Here is a 24,671-nt window from a genome sequence, read left to right as displayed (position 1 = left end):
TGCATGTATGTATCTACACATGTAGAAATGTCAGGCAAGCAACTTTTGCTTTTTTTTCTCGCTATTAATATGCAACGCCAAGTTTTGAGTGTCATAAATCATACGCACAGTGCGTAGACAATTTTTTCTCTTGGCCAAAAAAATGTTTTCCTTCCTTTTTTGCATAAATTATGATTGTAATTAGAGGCGGAGTTTATTTTTTCCGAGCTGTAATTGTTTGCAAATGTTTGTGGACACTTTCTAAAACAACAATTTTTATTTTTACGCACTTTTTCGTGCGTGGGGAAACTTTGACGAGTCATTCAGTAATGCAAACACTGGTTTTACCATTAACTTATATAGTTTAAAAGATATTAAAAAATATTGGGAATTTTAATAATGGCTCAAAACTTTAAATCAGATAAAGAATATTAGAATTATTCATCCAAAATTGTATTTATATTAACTATATCTTTATTCATTTAAAAATGAAAGATACTTTTTAGGGAGTGTTTTCAAACCTACCTTAATATTCAATTGCAAATTTTCGCATTAATCCAAATCCAGAATCTTCAGTCGTAAACCCTTTCACAAGTGGTAATTTTGAATTTATAAGTTTTTTGTGTTATTTTATCTCACTTGCACTTTTTCACTTCGTCCAAAACGTTTTAGTTTTTTACTTGATTTTTGTTTTGTTGCTAATTATTTAGTATTTACTCGATTTGTTTTTATCAAAAAATGTTTACCAAATATTCTTCGATATAATTTGTAAGCATAGATATATGTATAGGTATATATATATATTTTATAAATACATGTATTACGATTACTTTTTTTGTTAAATATTTTTGCGTTGCTTTTTTATCGAAACGAAATTTTTATGCAAACTAACACACACGTTTTATCTGCTGTTGCTTTTACTGTAGTGATCACTGTAGTAGATGCTATGGCTGCTGCTGTTGTTGTTGTTGTGTTGCTGTGTTTAGTATTGCGTATGTCCGAACCAATAATTTTGAAGAGTTTACCAATTTGGTGGCTTAAATTTTTGCTGTTTCTTGCGTTTGTTCTAAAAAGATTTCCCTCGGTTTCTCAACTGACTTTGGGCTGGTTTTTTGCTGACGGTTTTGGTTTTACTTTTGTTGATTTTAAAATTTACATTGATTTAGACTTTCATCTTAGTTGCAAAACATGTTCACGTGTGGACGTTTTGAGATAATTTCAAGTTGTTGTATGATGTACGCAGCGTTGCCGAAAATCGCTTTTTTGTTGATTTATTTTATTTTCGAATTTGATTTAAGACCAAAAAGTTTTGTTGCCAATTTTTGAATTTTGCGTTGCTTTACGAAAATGTTTTTGTTTCAGTTCATTTTTAAATTGAGTTATTATAATTCCGCGAAATTATTTTCAATTTGATTGATTTTTTATTATTGTTATTTAGATAGTTAAATGTTCAAAATTTGTTGCCTGGCTCGCATTTTGTTGCCTTCGCCGGATTTGTTGTGGTCGTTGAATGTTTGTCTCGATGATGCTAAAACTGGCTCGTTGAGACATTTTCACAGTGACATTTGGCTGCAAGTATAAAAGCAGGTGGAAAATCGTTATTAGAAACAGTGAGTGGAAAATGGAAGGGTGGGAAAGTAAAGAAGTATTTTAACTAAATATATTCTGGTTTATGTCGGCTTTTTATTTTAATTTCTTGGTACTACAACTATTAAAGCATAAAAATCCCATTTGTCACAATTTTTCGGAATGAATTTGGTTTGGCTTTGTAATTACTAAGAATTTTAAAGATTTCCTAAAATGTGACATATTTTCTTATCAGTCGGACTCGTTAAGTGGAGTGGGATAAATGGCTTTATTATCGCAACGTATATTTCATTTGCTCATTGTCGGATATTTATTCCCACATGGCTTCTGGCAAATGTCTTTTATGTCCACGGGCTACCCAAAACACTTTATTTGGCGTTGGGAATTGAGTATTTTGGGGCACGGGGGAAATGCATGCACAAACCGGTGAAGAAACTCCGAAATTCGGAGTTAGGGTTTTTATTTTTAGGCTTTGGGGGTTTCGGTGTGTATTTAGAATTTTTAGTGATTTTAATTTAATCGATTTTATTATTCTTCATTGTTTTTAATGCAGTTTCCACATTGCTTTAGAACTTTTTGGGGTTTTCCAACACTTGCATGGATAGTTCATAGTTCTTCAACACATTTACCCGGACAAGTGTCCTGGGGATTAATTGCATTTTTCTGTCTCCCATGCACTTCTTGCACTTTCCTCCATTCTCCCTTAATTGCTCTTTCTCCTTTACCCACTCGCACACACACACACAGGCAAGCACACAGTGCAAAAAAGGGGTTCAGTTCACTGGGATTGCGCCTTGTTTATTTTCAGGGGGAGGCGGAAAACGGGGAGGGTTGTTTATTGTTCGTTGTTCTCCTTGTTGTTGTTGTTGTTGCTATTGCTTTTGCGTATTTTTCTATTGTTGTTGCTTGATTAAAAATGCAGACGTTTTCGTTATGCATAAAAGTTTTTACTTCACTTTTTACCAGTTTGCTTTTTTCGCTTCGAAATTCGAGTTGCAAACGCACACACACACACCCAGAATTCGAGAGTGTGTCTGAAAAGCAAGTACACACGCACAATTGTTAGAGTGTTTGAGTTTGAGAAATGGCACAGGCAATATTTCTTGAATTTATTTGATTAATTGCACTCAAAATTACCTTTCAATCACTGGTCGAAAAACCGTTTTGCAACACTCACGACGCACTGACACTTGCCTAACACACACATATGCACACTGGACAGTTATTTTTTGTGCATTTGCTCGACGAAACACAAACAAAACGTAAATAATAATTAAAAACGTTTTCAATGCCGCAAACTTTTTGCACTTTTCCGCTTTTTTTCGCACTTCATCCGCTGCAGTTCTTCGATTATGAAAATATATTATTGAGAATTACTGTTTTTCTTTCGTTTTGTTTTTGAGCGGCTTCGTTTTGTTGTGACTTTTCGTAATTAAATTTCTAGAAATTTATGTTTTTCCGTAGTTTCCTGGGCTGTTCTGTATTATCTGTAATTTATGCTGCGAATGCGAATATGCGAATGCGAAATGCACACAAAACGCTGCTGCTGCTGCTTCGAGCTGCGAGCACCACCGAAACCTAGGGCCGAATAGACTAGCCTTGTGTTCCAAAATTTCGTTTATGGCCTATCAGCCGGCGGCCAGCGACGCCGGCCGCGGCAGCGACTGCGGCAGAGAGTGTGGAGCCACCACCAATACATGCAAGCGAGGGCAAAAGCAAAGCAACAGTCGGCGAGCGAAAAGAGAGCGAGCGTAAAAACGCAGCAAAGCGCAGCTCTGCACAGTGGCTCGAAATGGAGTGCTACCTTGGTTCTTAAAAGAATAACCATATAAGTTTATAAGTATTTCATTAGAAAGGAAGTTGTACAAATTGTTCAAAATAAAAGAATAGTTATGAAATATTAATAGGTAAAATTAATTGTTGAATTTAATTTGATTTTTCAGAAAGTGGTACTTTACTTTACATTACAAATACTTCTTTCTTAAAATGGCTAAAGTGAAATAAATGAAATAAGTGACAGAATCACAAAATACACAATCCATTTAATGATAGTTATATTTCATTGAACATTTATTTCATTTTTTATTGCTTTTTATGTTTCAGTTCCACTGTGCTGGCGTCGCAGTCGCTGGCAGCAGCGCACCAAACAAGTTTCGGCTGCGTGCTTTTGCTTTTTTGAATTGAATCTCGCGATGCGAAGGAAGAAATGCGAGCGGAGACCTTTGTTTTTTTTTTTGCTTTTCGATGCCGCTGAGAGTGCGCCCATTTTGCATTGGTTCGCCTTCGCCCCCGCCGCACAAAAGTATATTTGTGTGTGTGCCTTTGTTTTTGCTTTTGCTTTTGCTCTGCTTTGGCTTGCCCCATTGCAAATGCAAACGTTTTGCACTGGTTGGGAGAGTGAGGGAGAGCGTCAGGGAGCGGCGCTCTCCCGCTCGCCGAGAGAGGGAAAACCACTTGCGATTCTGCCTCCTTTAAATATTAATCCAATTGGAATGCAACTTGCAATTGTCGAATTGGAGAAGCGGATTATTTTAAATGAATAAAAGGATATTGTTAAAAATAATATTACATTTTGTTTATAAATTTTGTGAAATATTTACTTGGTTATAGAGGGATAATGCCCGTTGCACTGCCCCTTTGCATGTCTTTTTCAGTGTGTATGCACTGCCGCCCCAGGATAAAAATTACATATATCCTCATAATCCGGGGGTGAGTTTCTCTCACCCCTTCTCCGCTCGCTCTCGCTCTCTTCTGCAGGCGCAATTGCATAAGGCAAAGGACATGAGGTAATTTGAGGGAGCTCCGCTCAAGTGGAAAATGTTTAGGGAAATCTCGCCCAGAAATAGCCAAAGCAAACCTAAACTTGGTCCTAACCTATTCGAGCAGCGGGAGACCTCCGCCCAGGTGGTCCCTAAACACTAGATGCAATAGCAGGGGGGTTCGCATGAGGCGATTAATGCATAATGGGAGAACCCCTTTAAGATCGGCTTGAGAACCCGATTGATCGGGTTGGGAGGGGAATTCGATCTGCAGTGAAAACAGCACAATTCATTTTTAATTTTCTATAAAATTAATTTGCATATCCCATGCGTGTACTGGCTCTATCAAACAATTAAAGTGCCAACAAAAACCCTCAAAATACTGGACGATTTTCACCCAAAAAACTTCCCCTATTCCCACAAGTGTCAGTATCCCTCTTTTGAATGCATTTCCCATCGAGAATATCAAATTCCTCAACAATCAAAGCAATTGTAGTTCAAATTGAATGGCGGAAAGAGTTGAAAAACTATTCTTTTGATTAATTAAAAGTTGATTCAAGGACAGTAAAAAACCAGCAGAGACAAAACAAAAGATGGAAAAGCACACAGAAATGAGTAAAGGTTACATTTTACAAGCATTTATTTTAAATATGTTTTTTTGAAGGCCCTAAAACTACAAAAATATTTTAGACTTCTCTCAAATTTAAATCAAACTATCACCAAAATTGTCATCATAATACTTAATATTTCTTTCAGTGCTGCAATGCCAAAAACAATAACAATGCGCATTCGTTTTGCAGTGAGAAAAAGAGAGAGCACGAGAGATCCAAGCTTTTTGCGGCAGAACTTCCCCTCCCAACAAAGAAATCTCAAGAAACGGAGAGCGCATGACGTTCTCTCTCGCTCTCTCGCTCTCTTGCCATCTCTGGGAGAGCGGCTGCTGCTGCCATTTTATGCACACACAATGACAATTAAAGCTTGCTGGGTGGTTAAAGCGGGTGGGGGTGGCGAGGGGGCCGCCGAAAAATTTACGCAATTCAAGAAACACGTGGAGTGCCGACTGCGCTGCCGGCGTCGCTGCTGTTATGCTGCTGCCCAACAAAGCTTTTGCCTTTGGTGTTGTCTTTGCCTCTGCCGCACACCAATGCAACGCCTATGTGCATGCTCGCAAGTGTGTGTGAGAGTGCGTGTATTGCGTATTTTTGGCAGCATTCAATGGCCGCTCAGCCGACGGCGACTGCGACGCCGGCAGCAACGCATGGCGCAGGGACGGAATTCCGATTGCAGGGCAATTAATACCGAAATTGATTGGGGAGCGGACTTAAAGCCGCGGGCGTCCATTAAATTAATTGCCAACATGAAGTTTTGGGTGCACAGTTGGTTTTGAGAACGCTCGGTTCTTAGATTTCTTTCAAGACAATCCTTTTTCCGAATCTGAACCGATTTTAATTTAAAACTTAATCACTTTTTAAGTTGAGATTTTTTTCGATAAAATGTTTTACCTGGCATATATGGCAAGTAAAATGGAAAAACTGAACCTAAATAAGGATCTTGTTTTTGCTAAAATACATTTAAATGTAAATTCAAGATGAGTTGGACCCACCGTATATCTCAACCCGAAACCCTTCTCTTAAGCAAGAATTTACTGCATTCTTTTGGTGGGTCGCCACTCCGACCACCTCCCACCCTCTAAATCCACCCCTGGGCATCCGCCCCTTTGGTTGTTGTTGCTGCTCTCCGTTGGGCTCTCATTTTGCTTTTGCAGTACTGCACGCACTTTTTGGGCCTATGGCTCCCCCTTCCCATCGTCAGTCAACTTTTTGCTTAGCTATACAAGTTTTTGTTCGGTGCACTGAGAAAAAAACAACCCTAAATCAAAATTTTACAAATTTACGAAAAAGCATAGGAAATGTGACTAATCAAACGATTAATTTTAAATTTAAATTGTTTATAATTTATTTAGTTTGTAATTTGCAAAGCTAATTTTATAATACATTTAAATTTTTTACAACTTACTTAATTAAATAAAATAAAAATGGTATTACTTGTTTTCATATTAAGCATGCTTTATTTTCTGTGCATTTTAGGGGGTGGTGAACGATAGGGGGTGCTGTGGGGGTGGTCGCTGGGCGGTGGCAGTGGGTGGTTGTGCGTTATATGCTCCACTTTTTGGGCCTGCGACCACAGCCCCAAAATTCTGTTTTCGAACGCACTTTTGCAGCTTGCGTTTGTATGCCTTTGTATACAGCGACACACACACTCCCGCAAACTCTGTATCTGTGTGTGGGGCGCGTGCGTTGTGGTTGTGTGGGTGTTTGCATTGGTGTGCGCGCATTTTTGGGTGTGCGTTTTTTGGTATTTCGTGAAAAATTTTAGCATTTATTTGTTATGTACTCAAACTGACGTCGCTGCAAAGTTGCTTTTGCTTTTGCTGCTGCTGCTGCTGCGCTGCTTTTGCTGCCTTTGCTCCCTCTCTTTCTCTAGCTCGCTCTCTCTCTCTCTTTCTACAACGCTTGTGCCTGTGTGCGTGAGTGCGTAGGCTCGCCTATGTACACTATTTGGCAATTACATTCGGCTATATATAAATATATACACTTGCACGGCTATATTTGTTTGTTTGTTTGTGTACTTTGTACATAAATATGTTTGCTTGTTTGTGCTTTTCGCTTCGGCTTTTGGGGCCGCCAAAAAAACACACTGTTTTATGTGTGTATACTGCATTTTGATGCCCCTGCAGAGGATATTACCTTTTGGGGCATGCGATATGGTTGCATGGGATAGAGAATCCTTTTAAAGAATTTTCTCAAAGCAAAAATATTAGCCAACATTTTGTTTAGTAGTTTTCACCAAAAAAAGATGCATAGAATTACGATATATAGCCTTGTGCATCTGAAAGATACTCAAAGTGTATATATTAAAAAGGTAAAAGGTAAACACACTTTTATCTCAAATATTCGACCACTTTCGGCGTATTAATGATAATTATTAAATTTAAATATGCTAACGACATGGGTTTTCCGAAAATTGCAAAAAAAATAATTACTATGCTTGACATTTGGTTTGGTATTTGTGTTTCTGTAATGCCCGTCAAACAAACAAATGCTCACACATTCGCCTCGCTTTTCATGGACGTCCCACCCACTTGAACAGCCCACCTCCCTTCACACCACCACCCACCCATTTCGCCATAACAATGTGGTTGCGTTTTCAGATAAAATGATATCATTGTTTTTGTAGCTTGGCCAGCAAATTCAATTCACTTGTGTGAGAGCATGTATTTCGATGTGTTTGTTTTTCTAGAGTTTGTTTTTTTATGTTGGGGCTAAAGATTCATTTCGACAACTGCAGTTTATTTTTCATTTTTTGAGGAAACTGTTAAAAATGAACTTAAAATAGTCAGAAAATTACTTTAACTTCGAAAAACAATTACAGAATTAAATTACATGTTTGAAATGTAATTTTATAAATTGAAGTACGTTTTTTGGAAAGCCAATAAAAAACTGTGGCGCAGTCCCAGAAATTATTGCGTATTTAAGTTGTTCCTTATAGAATCCTCGTATTCACTCAAAAGTAAGGCGAAAATGAGCGCAAGAAAGCAAACAATGCGGAGAAAAGGAAGACAGACAACAAAAGATAAAAAAGGGGTTTCAAGGACATTTTACACATAATTTTTACTACCTTAGAGGACAGCCACGGGGAAAAAGGAAAAGCCCCGGCTAATGTAATAATTTTTGCGCTCGTCTTTTGTGACGGCGTAACTCCTGTTGCTCTCGTCCTGAATTTGGGACCAAGTTGAATGCTCTATTACCCGCAAAAAAAAGGGGGAAGCATGGTGGAGGGACCGTGAAAGTGGCGAAGGAACCAGGATGTAAGGCAAAGTTCTAGGACGACGACATTGATTGCCTTTTCACCTTCGACTCCTACCCATGTAGTTATATTATAAAGGCTTCCTTTCGTATACCCACTCCATTTCCAACCTCATTTGTTTACCTTGCGCGACCCGGTGAATCGATTATTATGATTTGGGTGAATGAACTTGAGTGGGTTGAAAACACTCATTTGCATATGAAAAATATTTCACCTTCCTTGTTATTTGAAATTCTGCATGAAAGGGAATCTAACATAAATATGCTATAAATATATTATAGGGAATTCTAGAATTACCTAGTTTTATGATGCTTCAATTGCTATTTAGTTTTAAAAAACTTGCAGTGATTAGCACTTTTTCAAGTTCGCGCTCGGCACTTTAAAGTGTAATACAATACTGGAACCCCATTAATAATACATTCCATTTATTGTGCCGAATAGAACACCCAATATGTTCGGAGTTGGCTGAATGAAACACAGGGCTGTGTGAATTAGAGCAAACAGCGGGTGGATGGATCCGAAAAAGGGCAGGGGTAATGTAATTTAATGATGAGCGTCAAGGGAAACTGGGTCACTCACGCATGTTGTCGCTGCAGCAACGCAGCACACGCACTCCAACTAGATGAAGAGATACGTCAGACGTTCAGATACACATCATCAGCAATGCCAAACTACCAAGCTACCGAACTAAATCCAACCCAAAAGAACACAGACAATGCGTCGCGAGTGTGAGGAGACGGGGAAGTGGTGCAGAGGTGGGGTTTTTCGGGTGGTGGTGCATGCAAAATAGAAAGCAGTTACTGTGAACTCTGAATATGTAATAATCCTAATAAAAAATTTTCTGCATTTATGCAACGCTAGAACCATTTGGGAATTATAAGACCGTAGAAGACATTTCAAATGAAAAATGGTTACTTTTGCCCCTTTTCTAAACATAAAATAATTTTTTTTTGGTATTTTCTTCGTTTATCTTACTTGGAGCCCACTGTACTTCAGTTTTGACTGCTGCAGTCCCCTTGTGCTACCTTTCTCACTTCCTCCCCTTGATCAAATGCAATTCTAACGCACAACTTTTTGTAGCTCGCTTCTGGCTTTTTGTTGATGTCGTTTTCGTTGAGTGGAAAATTGGGTCACTTGCATATAATCCACATGCGAGTGCGTGTGTTTTTTTCTCGGTGGATGTTGCAACGATGGCGCTGATGCCTCAGCTGCTGTTCTCCCTTTGATCTTTGCTCCGTTTGTTGTTTTTCTTTTCGGGTTTGCCCTTGCCTCCCACTGGGCGGGTTGGGAAACGTTCTGAATGCAATCTATCAATCGCTGGCTATGTTGCTGCTGTGTGCAACCACCGAGCGAGTTATGTAAGAGCCATATTTTAGCGGGAAAAGCTATTCAATGAAATGTGTTAGTGGTAATTAGCAGAATGATCCCCACCCTCAAAGGTCGATTTTTGTAATGGTTTATTTGAAAGGGATTTATATATTGGCTGTAATTTATAATTAGGGTTAGGTGATATTTGTTTTACATTCTTAAAAATTATTTAATACTTTATGGGTATTTGAAAAAGCCCTAAAAATAAGTGCGCTGAGTGTTTTCCTAATGTTTGCACTCTATATAAAATCAGCTTACCCGCAGTACCCTAAAAGCAAACGGAAAATCCTCTCAGGCTTGTCACATCATAACAAAATCACATTATGTGGCCAAAACAAGAACCTTCAACCCAATTAGCCATAAATTAAATTAACTAAAAACCCAAAGAGGCTGAAAGGAGGAAAAAAAAACATTCGAATAATATGGAAGACCAGCGAATAACAATTTTAGCAGCCACAATTGTCAAAGGTTTTCCAGTTTTCTTTTAGGGTATTTTTTGTTTTTCCGCTTTTCCTCTGCTCTTTATTTATATTTATTTTATGCAGAAGAAAAGTTAAAAAGACTTGCACAACTTAATGGGCCCACAAAAAAAAAAAGCGTCAGCCGAGGAAAACAGAAATACCGAATCAAAGACAGAGACACACAGAAATGTTCATAGGCAATTCTCAACATTTTCTTTATTTGTTTATTATGCATGAATTGTAAATGTTGAGCCAAATTGCTGGCTCCACAGATCCGCAGAGGGGGTGGATGACGTAAAGTTTTGTGCTTGCAACAGCAACCGGAAGAATTCAATTGTGTGTCAGATGTTCAAGATATTGGCGAGGGGGTCTTGGGAATGGGGCAATGGTGCCTTTTTGGGGGAAAGGCGGGCAATCAGAAGGCAAAAGGCAATTGTGAATATTAAAATCTGGGCGGCAAATACTGCTGAGGAAGGCATTATTTGCATGATGCTTTTACGCAAAAACTGAAGACGCTGGAGCAATAAAATAATTACTGATTCCTGCCTGGTTAATTGGATTTAATGCCAATATTTTATAAAATTTTGTATTAGATTTTAAAGAAAGAAACTCTATCCAATACATTTAAAAATTATTTAAAGCAATTGCTCTTCTTTTTATACTATTTTTGTCATCATAAAAAAAAAAATGTTTTACCAAATAAAGAAATTTTCCACAGCATTTCCTTCTAAATTACTCTCTTAAGGTAATTGTACCTATTTAAAAAGTGAATGTTAAACGACTTCCACTTTAAGCCAAGTTAAGCTCAACCCACTGAGCAAATCGCTTTATTAATTTTTCACGCACTATATGATTAAGAAACTTCTAGTGAGCCCTCAGCCCGTTGTAATATTTTCTGGGCTGGAGAACCCCAAAGATTCACTAAAAGTTTCGCCGCGATTGGGGAAAATCGCAGGCAATTTCGATTCCCACGCGCGCACAGTTTACGCCTGCGAACTAATTGCAAATTAATGACTTTTGGCGAACGCAGAACCATGAGATACACATACAAATTTGCGCATCTCAAAGATACTAGAGCCCTTGGGCACCGGTTAATCAATCATTTTGTCTATTACATGCCTGGAGTAAGGCAAAAAAAAAAGTATTTCTATCATATGTCTGTCAATTTGTAGTTAATTACTTTGGTTATTCTTCTTGGAGCGCAAGAGATCTTCAAGTGGTAGAAAGAGACGGTGAAAGGTACAGCAGAATTGCAATCAACATTGCTGTAGAGATCTTCAAGTGGTAGAAAGGGACAGCTGTAAGTCCAGTAGAACTGCAATTTCCGCACATAATTGCTATTTCTTTCTGCCCTTCTTATCTCTGTCGGAGCTGCATCTGTGTGTATTCGATTGATCGAGAGTGTTTGTGTGCGAAAGTATCTGTGTGAGAACAAGCTTTTTGCGCATTTTCGCAACCGCAGGCGTTTCCCATTGGATGCGCAAAAATGGCGATGGATCGCGAGCCAAAAATATGCAAAAAATACAATAATGGCAAATGCATGGAAAATGTACTATGGTTTCACTTTTTTTTTTAATAAAATATAGTCTTTATTATAAATAAAGCAATAAATTAAAACTTAAAAAAAAACTTCACGAGCAGTAGTAGGAATTAGAAACTACCATATTTAATATTTTAAAGAAATGTAAACCAATAAAACTGCCTGGATCCTATGATCTGCCGAAATAAACAACTCAATCGACTTAACAAATTAGTGCTCCATCCTGAAGCCCATTTGTATTTAAAAAGCATTTATCAAATATTTTATTGCGTTCGAGCAAACAAAAGTCAATATTATTTGCCGTAAAAAGTTGAATATTTAACAGGGCGATGGAGATCTCCAAGATGCGTGATCAGATCCAAAAAACCTAAATTTAAACAGAATTTCCCGCAATGCAAAAATAGCGTTAAGTCCAACAGAAAAAATAAAACAAACACGTTTTCGACATTGTAGAAAAATAAAATCTTGGAAATTGTTGTAGCTGCTTGTCTTGTTGCTATTTTTGTTGCTTCTTTTTGTTAATCTTTGTCGACGAGCCGCGTGGACATGAAATTTATGGGATGTCAAAGGGCCATACAATCTGCTGGGGAGCGAGCGGGATGGGGCGATTGGGGGGACTTGGGGCAGAGAGAGGTGCGTTGGATTTTTGGCGCGTGCAACGAGCGCCGCACTCTTTTCACGCACTCGCTCTCTCGCTTCGACTCACACACACGCACACGCACACGCACGCACTTTGCCGATTACCTCATCGCAGCGAATGTCAGCACAAAAGCACCAAGCAAAAGCACAAAGCAGAATAGCAACAGCAGCAAAGCACAGGCTTGGAATGCGTGCGCATTAATTTTGGAATGGGGGAGGGGGGTTGGTGCCCAGGGAGGAGGGGTGTTTGTATATGCTCAAAGACCATGCCCACAGTGCTGCACATAAGTATAGGTGCTAGCAGGTTACAAAATGCAGCATTATGTTATTAACATAAAACCAAGAAAAAATGTTATACATTTATTACAATTTTTCCCAAAACCTAAGGAAAACTAAACCTTAAAAACGAATTTAAAAAAACCCATATAAACACTAAAATGAAATAGGGAAGTGTGCCCACACCAACTTATTTTCTATTTTTAAAAAACAGTGTGGCCTTATTTCCAAAACACCTCTGATAAAGAAGTGTTCCCATTTTCCATGATTTAAAAACAGTGTTGCCTTTCTTCCAAAACTCCTCTGATAAAGAAGTGTTCCCAAGCCCACATATTTTCTATGATTTTTAAATAGTGTTGCCTTGTTTCAAAAACTCCTCTGATGAAGAAGTGTTCCCATTTTCCATGATTTAAAAACAGTGTTGCCTTTTTTCCAAAACTCCTCTGAAAAAGAAGTGTTCCCAAGCCCACATATTTTCTATGATTTTTAAATAGTGTTGCCTTATTTCCAAAACTCCTCTGATGATAAAGGGGTTAAACAACAAAATAATTTAGGAGTATTGGTGTTTTTTTCACCGTCCTCAAAAAAGTGGTTACTTAGTTTTTAGCATGTAGAAATCCAATCTTTTTCCCCATTTTAACCACCTTGAGTGTACGTTCTGCCTGCTGCGATCTTCATGTGGCCTGGCTTCTGCGTTTTTGGATTTGTTTTCTGGCTTTGTTGTAAGTTTTGGAGCCCAAGAACTGGTTCGGGCAGCATTTGAATTAATGGTCCATTGTTGTTGCGGCTGCGGCTTCTTGTTCTTCATTATTTTGTGCCAGTTCATGATGTTTTTTTGGTTCAGTTTTTTTTTATGTATGGGGTAGGTCATTCTGCCTGCCTTGTAAATGCCGGAAATGTAGCCAGCTAGTTTTGTAATTTTTTGATTACAAGACGGAGCGCCACAATTACATTCGCCTGGGCCTGACCATTTTGCATTTTACTACTTCTGGTTTTTTGCGGTCGAGGGCCAATTAATCAAAAGCGACTGAAGGCATAGAAATCCCATAAATCACACAAGAAAAGGGTGTGTGTGAAACAGCTGCACTCCTTGACCACCTTTCATCGGCTCCTCTTTTCGGTTTATTTCACGCAATGCGGAAAGTATAACATAATTATACTAATTTGCATTTCTAGGCCGCTGGACTATGAAATGTGGAAAATGTGCGTAAAAACTATTGTAATAATAAATCAAACAAGTGGGGACAAATCGAAAGCAACAGTCCTGTGAACGAATTTTGGTTACCCTTTGAAAAGAGATTCAAAAATCGCCAAAGGAAGATAATTACCGGCAAATTTTAATATATATATATAAAAATTAAGAACACAAAAACATTTGTTAAATAAAGTTTTACAAGAATAAAGAAAGCCAAACTTCGGTAAATGTTGTAGAATTACAAAACCTAATTGTTTGGTGGTTTTATAATCACAGAGAATGTTTTGCAAACCTTTTAAAGAACTGTTGTAATGAAGATCTAGTGGATATGCCCATTCATATCCTTACAATGCGTAAAAAATCTTTTAATTTACGAAATCATATATCAAAAATTCAGCAAGAGCTTTTTCTGGTACGTGCACATGTATAGCTGCGCCCACAGAAAAAAACACAAAAAACTATAATCAAAACCCCAACACAAAACCAAAACCAAGGCGGCGTATGCGTAATATAGTTCTTTGTTTGGGCACGCAGGTCACCTGCTGTTGCAGGACACCCACACCTGCCCCTTTCTCCACATTATTAGTTAATGGCCAAATGGCATTCAAAATCATGGCACACATACGCCGTGTGGGACGTCGGCCAGCCCACGGAAAATTTCCTTTTAATTTTATTATTTTCACATAAATTTTTGTGTGCCTCGACTGTAGTTAGTTGGTCCTTTTTACGCTACCCTCCTTCTTTTTTATTGCATTTTAATGGAAATTTTTTGGGGTAACATGCATGAAATAATTCGCCATTCTTGTTGCCTCCTTCTGCGTTAATGCGCACAAGTGAAATAAAAATTCATTACAAAAATTAAATAATTTAATTATTGACTGCGTTTCTCAGGGTTTGGCCCGGCGCCCAATGGATGTTTTTATAGGGAAATTGCGTTTTCATTTATAATTTTTTGTTGTCGTGTCTCATCAATTCGGGTTAAAGGAGGTGTGGCATTGGGATAATGGTTATTTTAGCTGATTGTCAGCTGGAAAAGAATTCCAATGCCGAAAGATAGTATTAGGCTGGCGCATTTGTTGACACTATCGTTAAAGGTAATCGAAATTAGATTTTAATCGGTTTATTGATAAGGTTTGAGTTGAATTAACTTGAAGTTAATAGTCTGGCAAGTTATCTAAGTCTACGGTAAAAAGTTTTTGAAAAGATCATAAAAGATTTTAGAAAACTAAAACTTTATTTAATTAAAAAAAAATGAGTTTAATAAAACAGAATAAATTAAAAAAATAAATATAAATTGAATTTTAAACTTATTTTAATTTGGTTTTACTCAAAATATACATAATTAGAGAATTGGTTTTGGTTTTGTATGTCCGTTTCCATTATAGTTTCATAGGTCCTTACTTCCTTTATTATGTATCCTGATTATCAGTAGCACAAGCTAATAAAATTAGTAAGAATGAAATTATATATTTTTCAAAATTTGCTAACTATTAATAGTTTTTTACGACCATTTCCATCATAGTTTTATGGGTCCTTTGTTTTCTGCTTCCTGCATCCATATTTCTACATTTAACGATTTCAACAGCCTACTTTCCCGCCAAACAAAAATATGATAATAAAGTTAAGAAAAAATGGTATATTTATGCCCAAGCAAGGGAAAAAATTCATTCAAATTAGTTCCAAGTTCTGGCTCTCCCGAAAACAAGCAAATGATGTGAAAAACAAGCCAGTGAAAGGGAAAGGAAGTGCCGGGCAATCCAATCCGAGCTGAAAACGGAAAAACCGAACCGAAAACCAATCCAATCAGACGGAATGAAATGTGCAAGTGAAGGCGAAATCGCTGACTTGGTGGAAGCCCAGCCGAAATACCACGGGGATCCGACGAGGAGCTGGGAAACTATCAGGCCTATGGGAAGCTATAGGAAGCAGGAATCCTGGCGCCTACTGACGGCCCATAAAAATAACACAGCACAAATCTCATCTATATGGTTTATATACATTCTTTTTTCCTCCATGCGCTTGTTTTTAATCTTTGACTTGTTTTTCGCCTACTTTTCTGGTCTCCAGACAATGTTATTGCATTCTGGCGACGCTGACAACTTTTGGGATCTGTGGGTCGGGGGTTAATGGTTAACTTACAGCCAAAAATATATGGCCTAAATATATACATACATCTGTGTCTGTGGTGCACTGTGTCCTCTGACATTGCCCGCGAGTTCTGTTTGTGACATTTGTGGGAGGTTTTTCCTTTCGGCCGCCCTGTTTGGGGGCCTGCCCCCGCTGACGCCAGTTGGCCATTAAATTGATAAGCGAAAGGCCAAAGCAAAAAAAAAACTGCAAGGAGGGTTCGCGAAAAAAGGGGGAGGAATGGGGGCTCGATGCCAGTCGGCTGATAGAGATACCAGCCGGGGATATCCCAGGAACTGCTCTTAAGAGGGGTGTAAATGGAACTTAGGGGGAGTAAATAAGATGAAGACATAAAGCCAAGATACAGTTGGGTGCAAATGGAGGTCACACTACTTTAAATGTTATTACATAAATTCCAGAAAGTACTAAATGCCAAATAAGAAATTAATTTAGAAAGGTATAATACAGTATATTAATATTCCATGCTTGTTATAAACTACAAAATAATTTAACTACTAGTTTAATAGACGTTATCCATTTCCTAACTCACAAGCCAGGCGTGTCCTATAAAGGGAATAAAATGAAATGGGAAAACAAACCACTCCACTCTGACAAATTTTTTACAAGTTTTCACTTTGGTGGGGGGGACACTTCAAAAAACAACTTGCCAATAAATGTCAAAAATATAAAATGGCAATAAAAGGCAAAACTTCGACTGACAGTTCCCCAGGATCTTGGGTCCTGGCAGAAGTCCTGGCACAAACACATTAACATGTGGCACACATTTCCCAGTGACCGCCAAGGGCAGGAAGTGAAAGTCAATGACAAAATAAACCAGGGGGATACAAAAGACTTTATTTCAATTGAGATTTTCTTGCTTTTTGGGGGCGGGAAAGAGGAAGGGCCGCAGTTATGGTAGCCAATACATTAAGTACTTTCTGGACTAACTTGGCCCCATTCTGGTGTCCAGTCCACTCTACAAATTGTCGCCTTAATAATGCCAATGACAACTACAAACAAAAAGGACAATTGACAGAAACTTATCCTAAAAAAAAGAGGAGACAAAAATGTCAGCAGATCAATAAGGATAATGAATTTTGGCTTTGTTTTAAGGATGTGTTTTTATGGGAGGGTGTTAGGGAAGTAAATTAATTTTAATTACTTTCAAGAGGTCTTTGGACCGAAAATAAAGTAAAAATGTTTGAAAGATATACCTTTTCCAACTCCTAATTTTTATAAATTTTTTTTATAATTTTGTAAATTTTATTTGAAAAAGTCCTATTAAGATTTATTTGTTCCCAGGTTGAAAGGCGTGTTATTAAGTTATTTCTTCGATGTGTATTATTAAAAATTCACTTTTATTAAAATTTAGAATTAAGAAAGTATACACAATACCATTAAAAAACAAAAATGTGAGCTATTCAATAAGGATAATGAATTTGGGCTGTATTATCCCAATAAAGCTTTTGATTTTAATAAGATATTTCTTTAATTTTTATTTCCATTAAAATAGGTTATTAAAAATAATGACCATTGACATTTAAAAATTTAAACAGAACACAAATCGATTTATCAACTGCCAAGATCTCTTATTTTTTGGCCAATTAAGAGAGAGGCGCAACAATCTAATCTAAGAGTGCCGCGAATTTCGTCAAGCTTAACGAAAGCAAAGTCTGCTGCGCATTAGTTAAGTTGGTTTGCAGCTCGAATAAGTTTTCGACGTTGGGAATTCGAAAATCCGAAGAGGCAATAAATTGCAACAAAATTTTTAGCCTTTAATTAAGACTGTAAATTGGTGGCCAATTGAAATGCGGAAATGTCGAGACATTTGTGTGACGATGCTGTTTCTCTTGGAGATTTTCTCAGGCCCAAAGTTTGCAGCGCACACTCATACGCAACGACACAAATGCGCGTGTGTATATATTTTGCCATATAATTACCGGTTATTGTACGCTGAAGCTGCGTCGACCTTACGCACAAAATGCGTGTTGAGTTAACATAAAATACAGAAGAAAAAAAACGAATCTTCGAGCCCACATAAAGCCAACAGATTTCAGGCCTCGCGCATAGACAAACTCACTGACGCTTGGCAACACAAATGTTTGAACAAAATATATGTATTTCTGGTTTTTTGGGCCTCTAGTGTATCTTTGGGCCCAAAAACTCCGAGCCCAGGTCGAACAAACAGCTGGAAGAGGAAGACTTTGAGCTCGAGGAGCTGCCGAAAAACCGCACGCAGAATTTTATGCGCTCGGCAAAAGATTTCGATTTCGTTGTCCCCCTGTTTTCTATCTTTTGTCCCCTCTTTTCTGCCCCCTCGTCATTCGCATGTCGCTTTTGCGCTTCATTTTCGTAGATCGCTCATAGGCTTCTATTCCAAAGATTCGACTTTGGGGGCTTACGAGATCAGCTACTCAAAATATTTTCGAAATATTACAACGTTTGTAACGTAAATACAAAATATGGAAATATTAATCTTGAATACTTTGAAAATTTTTTAAAGTTTTAATAATAACGCCTTAGTCAAATATATAATATTAACATAGGTTGAGCATAAGTCAAAAAATAATGCGTTTTAACACTTGAATTGAAAAAAAACTAATCACTATGTAAAAATAAGAAAATTTGAAAAATAATTTATTTGTTTTTTTATTTTTTAGGTACGAAATATCTAGAATATAATTTGAGAAACTAAAATTATTTATACATATTTTGTCTCTAAAAATTTAACCTAAGCGTCTGATTTTAAAAATATAACTACCTTGTAAGCATTCATTCTGGGGTAGATTATTTTTAACTTAAAATATATTTTCAGGAAATTTAAACAAGCAATCAAAATTTAGAAGCGCATTTGCTGGGCTACATGACCACTAAAAGCTACATCGACGCATAATTTTTGGATTTTTGTTGTTGCCAGTTTTTCGGTTGCCATCGAGTGTAAATTGTATCTGTGTTGGTATACTGTATCTGTGCGATTCGCCTCTATCTTTCAGTTGAGTGCACAAGTGTTTGTGTGCGTTGCTCATGTGCGTAACGCATTTTTCACTCACCATCCCGCTCTAACGCATTTCGGTTCGACAAAAGCTCACGAAAAAAAATGTATGAAAAAAATTAACGAATCTTTAAATAAAAAGAGCAACAACACCTACAACTACAACTACAACTACGGCCATAAGTCAACCCAACTCAAGGTTATGTTCAGGGCTATACGCATCGCATCGACAACTGAATTTCAGTCGCTTTTTTCTCGCTAGCATTCGGATTTTTTGGTTAGTGCGTTTACGCATTTTTCGTTGACTTTAGATTGTACATATGTACACAGATATATATTCTGGTTTTTTCTGTGTAGTTTTTGCAGCTGCTAATCAAAATGCCTAATGCTCTTGGTTCGCTGACTGTAATTTATAAATGCCCAACGAGCTAGTTTTTTTGGATTTTCTTGCCAGCGATACGCATTATTTACGCAACTGATTTGTATTTGCACTGCAAACTATATACACTGACTGGCATTAGCTATGTAGCGAATATATACTCAAGTTCAAGTACATATCGTATGATTTGTGGGCCTATGAAACCCCAAGCAATTATCTTTACAATTAATATGTTCATTTATAGAGGCACAATTAGGAATACGTATGCTGGGGTTAATTACAATTTGAATTCTGGCTTTAATTGGAATGATGCAGAGAATTTCGGGGTACAGGTCTGGCGATCAATTAAAATTCAAATTAGCTAGATAATTTAAGGGTTTTTGGCCAAACTATAAGTAAAGTTCTATAAATTTTTAAACATAACCAATAATTTTTATTTAATTTCTCCATATTCTTGATTATTTTCGAAACACTAAATAATTATAGATATGATAATGAAATATTAGATATATATATTAGATATAATATTAAAAAACATGTGAACTACTCTTTAGTCAAGATTTATTTGCCTACTGATGATTTAAACCTACCCACCTTAAGTTTATTACAAAATCTCAAACTTCTGTAGCATTTTATTAAATCGATTTCGGATGTATTTCCACTCACAAAACTTTCAACAAATTTTCAATACCCTAATTTGAAATAAAGCTTACAGGCCTAATTACCACAATTAAAATCTTGTTTACCTGACCCCTCTAGATATTGAATATTTAATGGATCCCAAAGTCGCTTCCCTTCCTCGATCATAAATCGAGTTCCCAATCATCGTGTAATAAAATGCATGACACCATAAAACTTGGATAAACAAAAGCTTCAGTTAATCGAATGGCGCATTAGGTTAAATTCAGATATTGATATGGATACCCCCGAAAAAGCAAAAACAAATGGTAAACTCACGTGCAACGGTTTTTCAATGGCCCTGCATCGCCAGAGGTCACAAATCGAAACCAAAAGCCATCAAGAGGCCAATCGAATGCCAACCTTGAAAACAGCCGACAGGTTACAAGTTTACGGCTCAATTTAAATATTTTAACAGCTCGGAAAACGGAAGGAGGGGGCCCAAAAGTCATTACACGCTACAAGTTTTGGTAAAAGGAAACCCGAATATTTTTAAGGCGTTGTCAAGTCAGCTGCTCAGGCTCCCAAGGAAATTATGGGAGATATTTTATATTCCTAATTGAACACATCTATTTATATTGGCTGTGCATGTTAAAGGGGAAACTACAAGTTTACAGGCTCAAAAATAATTATAAATTTACCAAATATCTGAAATAATAATAATAAATAATTCTGTCAAAAATGTTTTTCTATAAATTGAAAAAGAAATAATTTTCGGTGTTTTAGCATAGACATATGCTTTAAAAAGCATTTCGATTTTTATGTTATTTTTTTAAAAAATTATTTACAAATTTAATACCTGATTCAAATACACGTTTATAAACCATAGTTTAAATTTTAATATATTTATAATAATTTATCAATTCAACATATTGCATTCATTTAAAAATCGACAAATTTATCAACTTTACCCATCAAAGGGCAGTTAAACTATTCTTATATATGTATCTGAATGAGTGCCTAATACAGCTTTAAGTTTGATTAAAGTATCTGTATCTGGCAAGTTTAACGATCTCTTTGTTAAATATTTTCCAACTGAAAACCCCACCGAGAGTCATAAAATATTGTTTTAATAATTTTTCAACGGCTCTAATCCCGCACAACTAAAAGATCGTGTTTTCGAAAACGTGTTCGAGTGCGGAAATGAGTAGCTCCGAATGAAAAATAGAAACACACACACACACTCCATTGAAGGGCTAAGGTCTCCAGCAACTACAACAATAAATTTAATTGATATACGCATTGATAGTATGGCAAACACAACAACAACAACAACAACGGCACCCAACTGTCGATTGTTTCTGTTGATTTTATTCGTTGTTGAGTTGCCGATGTGAAGGGCACTTTTTATAGGGTTTTGGTGAGCGAGAACGAGAGGGCTAGATATGGGGGCCCTTAAGAAAAACGCTCGTGTCTATATGTTTGAGTATGTGTTGTAGTGTTCAAGGTCACTCCATTGTCGATTTTTCATTTGTGGCTGCGTTTAGAGCGACTTTACGAACAACACAAAGGCAACAAGCAAAATTAAGAAAAACTTGCAGCTCCAAACATCGATGAGATCATTTTACAAATATTTTTCATTGCAAGGTCGGTTTTTAGAGGGCTTTTTTATGATATTTTTATGGTCCAAGAATGGTTATGGGTGCAGAATATCAAATTTAATCTTTATTAATTATCGAAATCGAATCTTAATCTATCTAACTCAAAACCTTACAGATACCATGGTACAGCAGTTCGGAAATTATTTATTGAAGGCTTGTGTTCATGTACTCAAAATAAACTTATCAATTAAATAAATATTAACTCTTTATATTTCTATTTCTATAATCTTAATTTAACCGTTTAACTTCTTTAGAAATTTTTTTTATTTATAAGACCACCACTCGAGCGCTGAAAGCTAATCTAGATTCTTGAGCTAAGAACCCTCCCTTTTCGCGGCTGTCAACTGTAAATCAAAATCCCATAACTCACGGAGACACTCGACCCGTAATTAGTGGGTCCGTAATTAAGCCGTAAACAAAAGCCGAGAGCAAGAGGCCCAAGTAACAATGCATTTTGGCCGGGCCAAGACACGAAGGTCCCGCGAGCGTTGAAGAAATCTGCCCACGCACATGAATATAAATATGAGCATATATATTCGTACATTTGTCACCATTAAATGTCGGTGTCCAAAGCGGAGCTCAACAAATCAAAGTCAAAATGAAGTAGCCGAGAAACAGAAGCTCAAAAATGGGATTCATGGACTGACAAAGGTGTACGAAAATCCAGATACAAGGGGAAAAGAAAATCGCGTGCTTGTCGCACCTACAAAAATATGCAAAGCAAAAGGCAAGTGTGAATATGTAATTAAATTTTATGAAACAGACGTGAGTGTGTGTGACTGAGTGTCTAATTCCACCCACATTTCCCCTTTCCAATTTCGAGGGTTTCCCCTTCGCCCAAAAGCCCTTTCACATCAAGGAGATATACGATTGCGGGCTGAATAAGAGCGTTTTAACGACTATGTATCTCTAGGTACGCAAATGAGTTCGTGCCTTTGATTTATAAAAGTGCTACAATAAAAGCCAGATAGGCCAATGTAATGCATACATTAGATTGAATTATAATTACAACTATAATAACTAAAATATCTAAAGAAATATTCAATATAAAATTAAATGGGTATATTTATCGTGTTAAAAAAATATATATCACATAAATCTTGCATTGTTATTAGTACATAAAATATTAGAGATTTAAGAAAAGGTATTGGAATAAGCCAATTTTTAACTATAGAAAAATTAGTTCATTTATCATTCTGCTTAAAAAAATATAAGACTATTACTTTACTGGTAAAATTTCAGATATAAATCACCCGCATGTTTCAAAATAAACAGATGAGACCACCCCATAGACAAATACGATCCACCTTCCAAAAATATTGTGTCACTTGTGTCTGCCACTTAAGAAGTTCACTAAAAATAAAAATTAAAAAAAAGACGACGAAATATTGCAAAACTAAGAGGAAGGCAAAATGAGAGACGGAAAAGGCATTAATCAAAAACCAAAACTGTCTTAAATATTCGACAGCTGTCATTCGAGACACGCATTTCTGTTTTTTTCAGTTTGCTTATTTTTTATGCAGCTTACGCACTTTGCACACTGTAACAGAAAAGTGTAAAAAACAATAGCGGAAGTTTTAAAAATATTAATAGGGAAGAATTTGCAACATATCAGCAAATTTAAATTTACGTAATTAAAATACGTCATTAATATAAAAATATAAATATATAAAATATACCGGAGATATCTGATAATAGAAATTTGATAGCTGGATTTTTAATGACGTGAGTGTGAAGCGTCATATCCGTCTTGCAGTTTTATCGCAATTTTTGATCCGGATTTGAATTCGGATCTTGTACTTCTTCAACATACTACGGATGTGCGTAAATACATTTATGTATTATGACTCTAGCTTGGAGCACCCCGCTGCGTTCCATTATCAAAAAGGCAGCGACGCACGCGCGGATCATGGATCACACGCACTCTAGCCCCATAGAACGTCCAAGGTTAGAGGGTTACTGACTTTGAAAATGCGATAGAGGCAATTTCATTCTTTTTCCTCTATACATTTTATTTGAATTTTTGTTGTTGCTGCCTTCCGTCAGCAGCAGCCGAAATAACAACAATTTAATTGAGCCTTTTCGCATTTTTCGATTCTTCACTCGCAGTGCGTGGCAAACGGGCAACAAAAATATAAAAAAAAAAACTACGAAATGTCATAGAGCAGCGAAAAGATACGGGAAGCGAGAGAGAATATGGAATAAAGGGAAACTACTGCAAAAACATTGGATTTGGGTGCTCGAAACTTAAGTACCATAGATATGAGATAATTTCAATGCAAAATAATTGCAAATGAAATGTACATGGAATTCTAAAGACAAATTCAATGAGTACTTTTTACGAAAAAATTTAATTTAATTTGCTATTAGAATTTGAATACTTTATGGGGTAAAAAAGTATAAATGTAAAAGGAATATTTTTTATAGATGTATCTTTAATGAGGAGCACTTTAATATGATGTATATTTTTTATAAATATGGAACACAATCGTTATTATAAAATACTCCAAGCTCCGAAATTGGTTAATGAATGGAAGTTACGCATCTAAAAGGAAACCCCTCGTAGCTAGGTGACTACAGGGTATCCAAAATCAGGCGCAAATAATAATGACAGGTAGTTTGTCTATGAGTTTTTTACGAAGCTGTGCTTGTGTGGGACGCTGCAGGTAGCAGATATTGCTTTGTTCCCCCCAACAGTTGTTGTTTACTGGAATAATTCTCATTGCCTTCCCTTCGCACGCACTTTCGTAAACAACTTTGGAGCCAGATTTCAGGTATTCCTTTTTTTAGTGCAAAATGGTTGCCGAGCTCTAGCACTATATGTGTGCAAGGGAGTGACAAAAGAAGGGGGAACTATTATATTACTTTTTGCCGGGCATCATGTGACGGTGATGAATGCGTGCGGCCAAAAAATGAATCGGAGTGAGCTCATTTTTAAACGAAATGTGATGTTTTATGCCCCCAACAACGCAAGTGAAGAAGTTTATTGATCTACAGTTCTTGAAATGATAATAGCATAAATGTATAAAATAAAATTAAAAATTTAAACAAAAGACTTGGACTCGCTAGCTTTTGCATTCCTTGAGATAAGCCGGTTTTACGCATGGCGTATGAGTGATTTCATTGAATGAGTAAGAAATCACGCATACGACGCGTTGAATGGCCTGGTAATTGACCGATAAAGTGAAGATGTAGAAAGGAAATAGCAAAAAAGTAGTTCTTA

At 36.8% G+C, this 24,671-nt stretch overlaps 1 protein-coding gene across 1 annotated transcript in view; it reads right to left on the bottom strand.

The window, feature by feature from the left end:
• LOC108027753 (zinc finger protein chinmo) overlaps positions 1 to 3,143 on the bottom strand; it is a 47,634-nt gene extending 44,491 nt beyond the window's left edge. The window contains exons 1-2 of the mRNA XM_017099306.3: positions 2,704 to 3,143; positions 505 to 1,548 (exon numbers count right to left, since the gene is read on the bottom strand). The gene's annotated coding sequence lies outside the window, so the exon portion shown is untranslated. The remainder of the gene's footprint in view (positions 1 to 504; positions 1,549 to 2,703) is intronic.
• Positions 3,144 to 24,671: the final 21,528 nt, after the last annotated feature.

Source organism: Drosophila biarmipes, chromosome 2L (assembly GCF_025231255.1).
Source record: "Drosophila biarmipes strain raj3 chromosome 2L, RU_DBia_V1.1, whole genome shotgun sequence".
Classification (NCBI taxonomy): Eukaryota; Metazoa; Arthropoda; class Insecta; order Diptera; family Drosophilidae; genus Drosophila; species Drosophila biarmipes.
This window is presented reverse-complemented; position numbering and strand designations above follow the sequence as displayed.